The sequence below is a fragment of the Lissotriton helveticus genome, chromosome 3_1 (assembly GCF_964261635.1).
Source record: "Lissotriton helveticus chromosome 3_1, aLisHel1.1, whole genome shotgun sequence".
Lineage (NCBI taxonomy): Eukaryota > Metazoa > Chordata > Amphibia > Caudata > Salamandridae > Lissotriton > Lissotriton helveticus.
This window is the reverse complement of record NC_136061.1, coordinates 269,352,562-269,366,103: the sequence shown is the minus strand read 5'-3', so window position 1 is coordinate 269,366,103 and position 13,542 is coordinate 269,352,562.

Here is a 13,542-nt window from a genome sequence, read left to right as displayed (position 1 = left end):
TGCATAATTTGTCCCTCTCCTGCTGTATAATTCCAGTGGCCCTGCCTGTACTATTAATGATGCTGTATGTTCAAGGTGGGAGCTGAGGTTGAGTTTTCATGGCAGATGTTATAGATGATGTAAAGGCAGTGCCTGAACTATTGAATTTCCTGTTTTTTTTTTATTTATGGTACAACCACAGTTTGGATGTTATTTAAATTTCACAACCGTTCAACTGTAGTTTTTTTTTAGGGAATGAAAACTTAAATTCTAGCTTTCATATTGTGTTTATATATAAGTGCTTCTTCTGCCTAAATGTGGGGGAGCCGAGTCACCTATGTTTATTGAAGTTGCATTGGTTACTTCTGGTGGGTAGACCGTTGCCAAGGACGAAAGCGCTCAGCACATTTCTGGAGAAAATAAACCGTTCTTAGAACCTTGGTTTGAAAAAAATCGTCCCCGGGGCAGGAAAGTGACGCTACTGTACGTAAAGGTCATATGAACTTTGAAGTTATGTTGTTATCAGCTCTTTATGGCTGCAATTGCAGCGTCCCGTTCCTCAGCGGCGATGGAAACATTTAGCAATTACTTTTTTCTATTCAGCTTGTACAGGACTTCTTTCCTAACATTATCAACACTGCGATTTTATTTTTCGTTGTTAGAACCCCTCACAAGAAGAATCCATCAGCCCTTCCTCTGTAAGGCGGACAGGCCCGGACTGGCCGTTGCAGGCACCGGGCAATCCCCCGGTCGGCCGCGAGGGTGGGGGCCGGTTTTGGGCCCCAGGGGGCCGGTTTTGTTACAGGGTCGTTTTTTGCAGCATAGCTGCAAAAACGGCACTGTAACAAAATCGGCCGAAAACCGGCCCTAGCAAAGAGCGCGGTCGCACCCCCCAACCCCCCGGGGGGAGGGGGCGGCCGGCCGAGCACTTTGCCAGGGCCGGTTTCGGTTCCCAGTCCGGCCCTGAAGGCGGAGGAGCATCAAACCACAGGAAAAATAAAATGATAACATAACGTTATGATCATTTAATTTTTCCTGTATTGGCCCAGTGTTGTTTTATTTGGGGGTGGGGCAGAGCTGTCAGCACGCAGACGGAGGAGTGGTATGTGCACTTAAGTGCGTCTTGTGCCCGCCAAACAGTCATGCACACTTTGTATGTTCTCCACACAGGCCTGGTCACGGTACCGCGTCTTAAATGTTGTAGAGCTGGAGGGCGCTCCTTCTGCTATTTAGTGGCAAAACTCTGGAACTCATTACCAGTCCATATCCGTGCTCTTAATGACCTTCTGTTGTTTAGGAGGGTGCTCAAGACGCACCTTTTTCCATCCAGGATCTAACTTCTGCTACTGCCCCTGCTACTGTTTTTGCTGCCCTTTACCTTCGCTGGTAGCTGGCTTCTCTGCTGGTCAAAGCGCCGGGACGCCCCTTTGCTGGGGCAGCTGCACGCTATAGAAGTTTAATTAACATAACATAACATAACAGGCTGTATTACAGCTTGGGTGGAGAACATGCACAGGCTCATAGACCCCATCTGAGAGCCAAACCACGTCACTCAGACCAATCACAAGGCTGCTATTAGCAGTGTTGTGATTGGCTAGGGGAGTCTGTGTGCTTCCTGTTCAGTGGTGGTGGCCGTCATGGCTCCCGGTGGTAGACACGCGGGCTCTCAATGTAAATCTATTTTCTTTTTAAATAAACACTTACCTTGCTGCCAGGTCCCATGTCTCTGCTCCTGTTCTCCTGCATCCGACTCCAGGAACAGGAAGCCCAGCCAGGCTCCTCTGACCAATCACAATGCTGCAATGCAGCATTGTGATTGGTCTGGGCATCATGACACAGCGCTCAACCTGGGGCTAGAGGGGTGGGCAAGTTTTTCACACGACCTGTAATGCAGCCTGCATTGAGAACAGGGAAAGTGCGCAATGCTGTTTTGGGTGGCCTGATAGTGCTGGCCAAACAGTCATTGCGCACTTAGGAGAGTACTACCACTCCTCCCCTACTTGGCAGTATCGCTCCACCCCCTCACGCAAAGCTGCCGCAGCAGGAGGACTAAATAAAATGCTAATAACATTACGTTACTATCATTTTCTTTTTTCTTTTCTTTTACTGCTGCAGAGTAGTGAGGTGACACTGTTCCTGGTCCTGCGTCTTCCACGGAAGAACGGAGGAGAGACAGCGGCAGACAGGTAAGTGAAATTTTCTTTCTTTCTTTTTAAAAACCCCCTCCCCCCACCAACGCCACCACTTCCACATAACAGCCGCTATTGTCTGTTCAGAGCAGTTTCTCGTCTTGTTCAAGCACTGAAGATTGCTGTAATCGCAGTTTACTGTCACCCAATTTCATTTGTTCAAGGCTCTTTGTAACTTGTTTCAACTCTGTATCATATGGCTTCCTTGATGCTCAACTCTTCACCAATGCTGGCTGCATTTTAAAAAAAAACACTGGCGAAGTCATAAGACAGACGCTGGCTTACAGCTTTTTGGCTTTGTCAATGCTTGTTTTATTTGGTTATGGTTTTTGTAAATCTGTATTGTTAGTCGAGCTGCGAGGCCTTTGCCAATAAAAAAAAACCTTTGACTTAAAGCAGAACAGTTTTTGGGTTTCAAAAACCACACATTACCATGGTAGTCTTTGGCACTAAAGGGAACCACTTTGTGTGCCTACTGGTGCTGGATGTGTAATTAAATGAGTGCCGGTGCCCAAAGTTCTGAGGAAATGTCTGCAGCAGTGCTAATAAGTGTCAGCACACTAAACGCCAAGGCTGGTAGTCCTCAAGCCACCCCAGGTCTCTTTAATCAACTGCAAAATACTCCCTGCCTAATTATCTCACTCATGTGGGTTCCTGCCTTATCCCTTTGTGACAGTCTTTCCACCCTTTTCTTCCTCCGTTCCCTTCTATGCATTTTTCCTTCTGTTGCTCTCAGGAAATATCTGAAGAGATAAAATACCACTGGGGGAAATGCGCTCCTGGCAAAAGAGCAGCATTCCAACACTTGCAGTAAAGTTAGACAATAGCCGAAGTGGGCTGACTCACTGCTCCAAGCTGTTGTGGGTGATAAAAAATTTGGATTACACAAAAACAGACCAATGGATGGAGAGGGCTGGCTGATAGCCCAAATAAGTATGTATTTTTCTTATATACAATCTTAGTAAAAGAAAAATGTTTTGGCTAACACTAGACACAGAAAAACCTCTGGCGTCCAGCTGAGCTGTTGGTAGGTTTCCTGCTCATCTCTTCAGATCTACCCACTATCTGCTGCTGTCTCCCACCCCTATTCCAAGAGAGAATCGGCAGTGCTAACCCTGAGCGTAGTGTGCGTAGCGGGGCTATGCGGAGTGCCAGGGAGTTGGCAACAAACTCCGTGGGACTCCGCGTAGCTCCACTACGCTGCCCGCCTCCACCCCCCTATTAATATATAATTTAAAACTAACTTAAAGCAATTAAAAACACTTACCTTTTAACCGCTGCGTCCACTGGCTGCCCTCCTCCTCGTCTTTGTCATTAGAAATACTGCTTAAGAAAATTGTGCATGCGCGCACGCCCGCACATGTGCATTTCTCGTAAGAGTTTTAAGGTATATTTTAATAGGGGGGTTGAGGCAGGCGTCGGGCCAACTCCGCTTGGCTGTGGAGTGTGCAGAGTTTTGCCTACTCCACGTTCTTCGCGGAATGCGGAGTAGGCAAAACTCTTCACACTTCGAGTGCGGAGTGGAGTTCCACGCTCATGGTTAATCAACACTACATCCAGACGTCCACTCTAACACTCAGATAAACGTAATCGAATATCACTCTACCCCATGCCATCCCCATCATAATAATGAGCAAAAGTCATTGGAACATTTTTAAGTGAGTACAATGTGGCTTACTGAACATATTTAAATCTATAATATGTGTTATTGAGTGATTCATTTATATTAAAAAAATATAAATGTAGGGTAGGGCCTCAAAGCGTATTCTGAATGCTGGGTGTAGGAAAGTAGGATCTGCTTTCATGGTTACTCCCACTTTTTGCTGGTGTCAGTATGTTTTTGTTAATAGTCTGGATGGAATCCTGCCAATCAGTGCCAGCCACTGTGCATCCTCCCTATATTTGCTATGGTAAGTATCTTGGTACCTCCACAATTAGTTACTGGTGTACCCTTCTAAGTCCATAATATATGGTACTAAGGGGCTCAGGGCATAGGTACACCAGGGGTCTCCTATGGGCAGTAGCATGTATTATGCTACCCATGAGAGACTACTTAAACTGTGACTACGGGCCTGCCATTTCAGCCTGTGCAAGCAGGTGGTATCACCACTTATAACACATATAAGTTTCCTTATATCTGAGGTCACTACACTTAAAACTTATAAGTCACCCCTAAGACAGGCCTTTCAATCCTGAAGACAGTGAGCTTGGTTATAAGTGTAAGGGGGCCCCTGCATGAGCAGGAGACCCCTACAAACCCCGGAGTAAATTCTCCAGGCTTTGTAAGTATTTCAATAATATAGTGGACATCAGTCACTACAAGGTGTCTACCTATATAGTGGCTGCACCAAACCCGGCCATGTTTGGAATCACACATGTTGGAATCATACCCCAAAACCGATTCTAGTGTTGGGAGTATGATCCCATGTACTGGGGGGGCTCCTTTGATGTACCCCCCTGTACTCCTAGTTACAGCCTTTCAGTGTCCGGCAGCAAGCTAGTGCTGCTGCCGTCCACAGACACAATTGTGCCCCCCTCAGCAGCTCAAGCAGGGGAAGGCCGTACAATAGGTTTTCTGTCGCAGGTGGGTGTGTGCACTTCACCAGACAGGACAAGCCTGAAACCACGTCACTCTTTGACTGTCTGGACACCTGGACCTCGCCTGGAACCGACACTGCATCAAGGAAGACTCCTGCTGCTCCTGGTCTCGCTGTTCTGCAAGTTCTCTTCCTCGTCTGTGTCTGTGCTTCATCCAGGTTCTTCAACAGCCTGTGGGCATCAATGACACCTGAAATAAATTCCATTGGAGCAATGGAGTCTATCCCCTGCATCTGCAGGCACCGCAAGAAGCTGACTGGTCTGCTGCTACTGACGTCTCATGGCCTTTGAAAGGCCCAGAAACACAGGTGGTGGTTCTGTAACTCCCATGAAGCCTGACTTGTCCTCTCTGCAATTATGAGGCCAGTATGCCTCATCAGACCTGCTTGGACCAAACCCCTCTGCACTGCGTCAACTTGACAAGTCAGAGATCTTCAGGCTATAATAAGCTCCAGCCTCTAGCATCTCTTCCTGCCAAGATCTTTGTCCTCACTGCATCCTCTGCACCGTGGGCCTACATCTTTGGTGAGCTGCTCAAGGTCCTCTTGTGACTCCTCTGTCTTCAGCCTGTGGGTCCTCTTGAGGGTCTTCTCTTGCTTCAGGGGGCTCCCTTGCTTGCTTGGGGCCTGCCCTGACTCTCATGCTCTTGGTGAGTCCCTTGGAGCGTGCTGGTCCCAACGTTACTCCTTCATCGTTATCCATGTCTGTTGCAGCTACCAAGGCATGTTGGTGCTCCCGCTGGATACCGACCCCCTGGTTCTCAATTTCTGATGTGTTAAAGATCGTGAACAGCACCTGGTCATCCTCAGCATTGCCTTGTCCCCACAACTGCAACAACCAAGTCACCATCATCACTCCTGCATCTTCCGTCATTGGTGGTCATTAATCGTTCGTGCCCCCTGGTCACTTCCGAGTGGCATGAGCTCTGTCCCCTCTGCTTGCAGGTTCTCTATTCAAGAATCCACCCTTGGATTCCACCAGAATCTTGCACAGTCTTCGCCTGCAGCATCTTTACTGAAGTCCTCCATTGTGGTCTACTGCGGTTTCTGACGTCACTTCGCACCTATGCACCCGGCTTCCCTGGCATAGGTATCCCGGTTCCTGGGGTGTCCATGGGTGGGGTGACTCTCCAACCTTCTGTCTTCCATGGGGTTTCTTCAGGGTCCTCTGGGAGGGTCCTTCTTTAAAACTGGAACTGCGACTTTCCCGTTGACTTGTATTGAGTATGCAGCTGTGTTTCTACTCTGCACATAAAAGTCATAGGGTTTCTGTGTACTTACCCTGGGTGGTTTCTTGTGTCCCAGCTCTTCTGAGTCTCATGGTCCAAGTCCCGACTTCGGTCGTAGTTCGCATTCCACTTTCTTAGTGTATGGTTTGGTCTTCCCCTGGAGACTACTGCGTATTGAGCTTACTTACCTGTTTGTATTTGAAGTATTGTGTGTAATTGTGTTGATATCTCCGGGTAGGAGATTTACCAATGTGTTAGTGAGTGTTGTATACTAAATCAACATATTTTTATAACTATTCTATGTGGTTCTTTTTTATTTAACCTACACTGCATTATTAGATCTGGTAAAAGAAGCTGCTTAACACTCCTTCTGGACTAAGCCTGAAGGCTGCTCTCCACAGCTACCACTTAGAGAGCTTTCTAAGGTTGTCTAAGACCACTAAAATCACCATAAAGGTTTTCTGGATTAGTGAAGGTGCTTCACTTAAATAAGTGTGCACCATTTACTAAACAAGCCTCCTACACTGGGGTTTCCGAATATCAAGGCCAACTAGCTGTGATTGCACCCCATGCCTTGTCCGCCATGCTATACTTGGTACCCTGGTACTAGGAGCTTGTGCCGGGATACCTTCGGGTAGCTGTGCGCTCTGTAAAAACCAACTAACATTAGCATTAACATTAACATTACACTTTCCATCTCTTTATCTCACTCTCCCTTCCTTACTATTTCTCATCTTTCTCTTCCTCCTTCCCTTTTTTGTCTTTTTCTGTCTTGCTCTGGTACAAAGTCTGACGCTGAAAAATTAGGGCCTGATTAGGATGGCAGGCGGACTCACAACCGCCCGCCACCCTAACGGAGATGGGGACTGCCCGACATAGTATCGGCATTCCCACAGGCCAAATTACAATACAACCGCCACCGTGGCGGGGGCATTGTGCAGGTTTTTCATTGCGGCAGATGCTGCTGGCTGCAGCACCCGCTGCAATAAAAAAGGGATGTGTAACACATCCCTGTACTACATGACAGGCACCTCACTTGGTACAGGGATCTGTTGGGGGCACCATAGGTGCCCCCCACATCCAAAGAAAAGGGCCCAGGGTGAAGGGAGGCCCGCTAGAGGCTCCCAATGTCTATCCCTGTCAGCCTTTCCATGGCGGGTGAACCACCATGGAAAGGCTGGTGGGGAGGGACCATCCTAATTCCTACGGCAGTGCCTGGTAGGCACCGCCACTATTGTAGGGATTGAGAGGCCCTCCACAGCACCGTTGGGCTCAAGGAATCCGTCGGATGCTTGGTAGTGGGGCTTTTTGCCCACCTGCCATCAAAATCTGGCTGGCACAAAAGATGCTTAGAATGGCAGGGAAACTGCCCCTGACAGCCTGTCGGTGGTGGTCTCCCCGCCACCCTAATCAGCCCCTAAGTTCAGTCTTTAAAAGTAAGTTCCTGTGCTCACCACCTGCAAATACCAGCAGAAAGTAAGCACCGAAGGGACACCCTATATTTAACATGATGCAGGGGAAAGGAGTTTGCAACAAGAAAACTATCTTTACTTGGGACGAAAAGTAGTTTTTTAAAGGACAAGAAAATCAGAACACACTGGAATCCCAAACTAAAGTGTTATCCACTGTGGGACCGATTCGCAAGTCATTCGTTTGTGGTTAGGAAGATGCAGCCAGATTCATCAAGCCAAAAACGGCTCGAAAAGGGCCAAATTCTGAGAATCTGGCCCTTTGCGAGCGCTATTTTTGCATTTGGGATTCATCATCCCAAATGCAAAAATCGCAGTTTTAGAAATCGCTATATTGCGAATAATTGCATTTAAGAAATCTCAATTTGAGATTCCTTAAATGCAATTCATGAACCATTTTAAATTTGCGAATTCGCAATCTGGCGCCGCTATTTACCGCGAAGTCTGACTATGTGGTAAATAGCGAAAACTTAGAAAAATGCACTTTTAGTGCATTTTTCTAAGTTGTATGTTACACACACACATGTCCTTTGGACATATGTGTGCGCAACACCAGTGTACATTACCATTTCAGGGGTGCTACAGGGTGTCCTTTGGACACCCTTGCACCCTTGAAATCGCTTCCTTATTTGCGATTCGCTAATTGCTAATCGCAAATAAGGAATAACTCCCCATTGAATGGGAAAGCCATTCCTTATTTGCGATTTGCAATTAGCGAATCGCAAATAAGGAAGCAGTAGAAATCGCAAAATATATTGCGATTTCTACATGCATCCCGTTTTGCGAGTCTTTAATAGCGATTCCTTAAAAATCGCTATTAAGGACTCGCAAAACAGGACTTTGATGAATCTGGGGGATGGATCCCAGGAAACCCGCATAAGTCATAGATTTACAAGATTTAGGCCTAAGCGCTTTGTTAGTCAGGGCAGGCCGACAGAGATCCTAGCATGCCCCAGGATAAACCCACTATTGCCCGGAATATCCACCGCATGCTACTCCAGTCCTTTTTTACACCCTCTTTTTGCCATAATGGAAGAGATTGAGTCGCAGCGGCCATTGAATACAATTCTATAGATTTTCAAATGTGAGACATGATTGGCCAGCTCATGCCTTTGCTAGTCATTGAAAGCGATTGTCAAGATAGGTTGGCCGCTGTTACCCATGCAGTCAGATCTAAAAAGCCCAGTAGTCACGTGCGGTTTTGGATACCTACCCTTGAATATGCAAATTGTATTTCATGGTAGAAACAGAGGTTCCCTTGAGAGTTTTATCATCACAAACAGCGTGAAATATATGTGACAATTTGCGTGATGGTATCCATTAAAACTGTGCCCAAACCCCCACAAGAAAGAGAGAAAAAAATTAAACCCTCTCTCTAGCATTACATCATGCTAAAAAATGTGAAATACATGTGACATTTTGCATGATGGCATCCCTTAAAAACTGTGCCACAATCCCCCAAGAAAGAGGGAAAAACTCAAACCTCCCTTAAGGGTTTTATCATGAGAAATAATGCGAAATATATGTGACATTTTTCATGATAACATCCTAGAATGATCAAACCAACCAGGACTTATAATAGAACAAACACAACAATCCCTGGTACATAATGTGTTGCAAAGTGCTGCTGTGAGCCTCTCGTCACCAATGACTCCACGGAATCAGCTGGCTGATCAGAAAGTGGTATTTCAATTTATCATCCATGACATGAGGGTGTTGTCAGTCCGATTTGCTTCCTCTTCTTGCGCTAATGATTGGGCCCTGTCGTGTTTGGCTGAGGATGGATGTGGCTTTCCCTAGTGTGTGCCTTGCGGTGTTTGCTCCTGTTGGGACACTGCATGCACTTGGGCAATTAAACTGAAAGCACAGAAGAGGCGGTATCTGCTTTTTTAATGATACTTTTTAAAGGTATCCTAGTAGTTCAGCTTCTGTAGCAGTGCTAGCTACACGCTAAAAGTACATTAATACAGGAGTAAGCTGTTAAAAAATAAAACAAAGTCGATTGCTGGAAAGTAATTCACATTAATTATTTCTCTCTATATATTTTTTTACTACAGTGCTGTTGTGCACTTCTAATATTAAACTGCTTGACTTTTCATGTTAAAGACTATTATTTGTATTTACCATATACATTATAATATTATATTTGTTTTCACTGATATATCTATCTATCTATCTATCTATATATATATTCACTGAAAAAACCATAGGTTATAGACCATATATAGTTAGGAATTAGCATTTAAAAAACCTTATTTTACTCACACAAAACCATTGAAATTCCATATATAGTTAGTTGCACTAACTATATATCGCGCACCCGCAATCCACTGCTGATGATGTCACATATTACATCATTCATGACATGGTCAGTGACATCACTGATGACATCACTGATGACATCACTGATGACATCATCCAGTGACTGTGTGTTTCTGTAAAGTTTAAATATGTTAGATATATTGAAGAATGAGTGGATGTATAAGTGTCTCGATGAAGGATTTAGTAGGTGCGTGACTGACTGTATGAGTGAGTGAATAAATGTGTCGTACTAAATGCATGGGTTAGTGACTAAACTGTCTGAATGTTTGCTTCAGTATGTCTGTTGTGATGTAAACTGCTGCATGTGTGGATCATTAACTATACGAGAGGCTACATATGTTATTGATTGGTTGCCCAAGTATTTGTATGGGAGATTGAGTTTGTGTGGGGGTGGCTGGGAGGTGTGTGACTCTGTGCATAGATGTGTGAGCAGTTGGTTCACTAGGTGTATGAGTTCAAGAGTGCATGTGGAAACAGCTACATGGGCGAGTGTATTGATGAGTGAATGGATATGTCAATGCTACATGTCATACTAAGTACATATGTAAAACACAGTACATGTGAGAGTTGGCATATATAAATAACTGTGCATGAGAGCCACTAAATGTGTGAGTGGCTGTATGGATCATTGTGAACTTGTATCAGGGATTGTATAAGAGAGTAAATATGTGTTAGTATATGTTTGAATAAGTAAGGTGTGTATAACTGTATAGTTGAGGAAATAGAGGTGTGATTGATTCTTTGCATGACTGACTAGGTGTGTGAGTAACTCCATGGATGAGTAACAGTGTGTGAGTGTCTGTATACACTGAGTGTATCTAAGGTTTTATTAGAGTCTGAAGAGGTTTATCGTATTAGCACAAGAATGATGTCAAATGAGATGTCATCAGTGATGTCATCAGTGATGTCATTTGAGATGTCATCAGTGATGTCATCAGTGATGTCACTGACCATGTCATGAATGATGTAATATGTGACATCATCAGCAGTGGATTGCGGGTGCGCGATATATAGTTAGTGCAACTAACTATATATGGAATTTCAATGGTTTTGTGTGAGTAAAATAAGGTTTTTTAAATGCTAATTCCTAACTATATATGGTCTATAACCTATGGTTTTTTCAGTGAATTTTCAAGGTTTTGTAAATGCTAATTCCTAACTATATATGGTCTATAACCTATGGTTTTTTCAGTGAATTTCATTGGTTTTTTAAAAGCTAATATCTGTAGCTGTAAAATGTATTCTTCTTTAAATCCAAAAATATATTTTATATGTTTATTAATAATTTTTTTTTAAAATATTTTTTTTTCTTCCCTCCCGCTTCGCGAATCGGGAAGCTTCCCGTTAGCTGACCTTGATGCCGCGAAATAGTCCGCAAACCGGTAAACGTTCCTTTAACGCAACTGCTGCGTTAGAAAACATCGTGACGCCTCGCGTCCGCATGACGTTTCACGTTGGCGCGTGATACGTCATATGACGTGCTACGTTAGCGAACTGGTACGCGAAGCGAGGCGCGAAGCGCAGGTTCCCAGAAGCAAACCGGGAGGCGGCGCAAAGCGCGTAACGTAAACACAGCAGGTCATGTGACTTGGTAATAACACTTTTCATTGGTTCATTTCACTTTTGGTTTCCTAATGATGTAACACTAGGTCATGTAATATACAATTAACACTTTTCATTGGTTGAGAACTATTGTTTTTCCCAAATGATGAAAACCCCTCCTTCTTTCCTCACTCTGACTTTCATCTTTGTGAGAGAAAGACCCTTTGTTACCAGTGAGCAATGGCTTCTTTAGTAGCTTCAGCTGGTGCTTCCCCACCACCTCCACCACCTCCAAGGAAGAGAGGACCACCTGCTGAAGTTATCATTCAGCAAGAGGAGGAAGAAGAGGAAGAAGAGGAAGAGGAGGAAGAGCAGGAAGAGAGGCAGTTTTTGCCTGAGGAGCCCAGGAGGTCTCACCGGAAAGAAAACTTCATTTGGCAATTTTTTAAATTTCCCAAAGGCGAGAAAAAAGTAAATGCAAGATATGTAACTTGCCTTATATGTCAAGATAGACTGTCCAGAGGGACCGAGAAGAAATACAGTTACGGAAACTACACAATGCATCGCCATATGACTAGGTGGCATCCTAACAACTACAGTGCTGCACAGTTTCGTAACGAACTAGATAATCCCCCTATTATGGCCAGAAGATCTGTTGTACCCGAAGTGACGGGACCAGAGGGCAGGGAGATGGTGCCAAATATACAACTGAGATTTGGGGAAGTAAAACAAGTCTGCGTACTTTGCAATGGATTCATTTGCTACAGAGAAAGTAGCATCACTCTGATCAACAGAGCTATTGACTATCATCTTCCAATTTGTCCGAAACGCCGCAAACAATACATTCTTTTTTTTTTGTTGCTCCTGTTGAGCCCTTTACAATGAATCGTTTTCGTTTCCCCCCCCAAAAAAACCAAAAAATAAATAAAACCGTTCAGAAAAATTCAAAAAAAGTAAAAAAATGTTCAGAAAAAAATAAAAAAAATATAAAACAACAAAAACAATAAAAAAAAAGTTCTTTTCAGAACTACCTCCCCGTTATTAAAAAATTGGTAGAATATTTGGAACTCTGCCAACCTCTATTTCTCTTAGTTCGCTTCCCAGTTCGCTCGCCGGTACGCGAACCGGGAGCGAACCAAAAAAAATGTTTTTAAAAAAAAGAACAGTAAGTATAAGGGAAGGAAACAGACAGTTATGTTAAAAGAAAGACAGCTATAGAGGAGTAAACTAGAGATACTATTACCCGTAATCCACTGCTGATGATGTCACATATTACATCATTCATGACATGGTCAGTGACATCATCAGCAGAGGATTGCGGGTAACAGTATCCCTAGTTTACTCCCTATAGCTGTCTTTCTTTTAACATAACTGTCTGTTTCCTTCCCTTATACTTACTGTTCTTTTTAAAAAAAAATTTTTAGATCAGTCAGAAACAGTGAAAGTAATAGAGACAGTGAGTGACCAAGAGTGAAGAAGTATGAGAAGAGAGGGACTAAGAAAAATAGTGAAGGAGTAGAGTAATTAAGTAATAGACAAAGGAATGAGCGAAGTAGCAAAGGTAGGAAAGTGATTCTTTAAGAAATAAAGCAGTGGAACTAATAGAAGTTAAATGTGATAGAAATATAACAAAAAGAGTACAAAACATTTACCTTATAATTGTCGTTAAGTTACTCATTTGTTCTTTTTATACTAAAAAATCTGTGAAAGAGAGAACAAACATTTGAAAAATATTAAAACATGTTTTTAATAAATTAGAAAAAACAAGGGAAAAGATTGAAAGACAAATAGTTTTTCAAGAACTTTGACACTTACAGAAGCCTCTGCTTCTCCATGCCCCTACACAGTCCTAAAAATATACATTTTAAACTAATAGTATCTTGATGCAGATGAAATGAGTCCTATCTTGCAACATTGTGCATCTTTTCCATGACTGCTGCATCGGTTTCATGTGGCATTGTTTTTTTACAGCATGACACATCTGCCTAGATTCATCATTTTATAATTTTGTCGCCTCATACCAAATCTTTTCAACCGCGACTGCGTCACAAAAGTGACGCACAGTGGCGCAAAAGAGGCATACACCTATCATAAATCTGTCCCTAACATGTTAAATAATTGAATCAGGATGACAATAAGGTGTGGCCTATCCAGAGGTTTGTTTAAGGTGAGGCCTACTCAGGGTTGCAGATCAAATTTACACTTATTGAAGAAT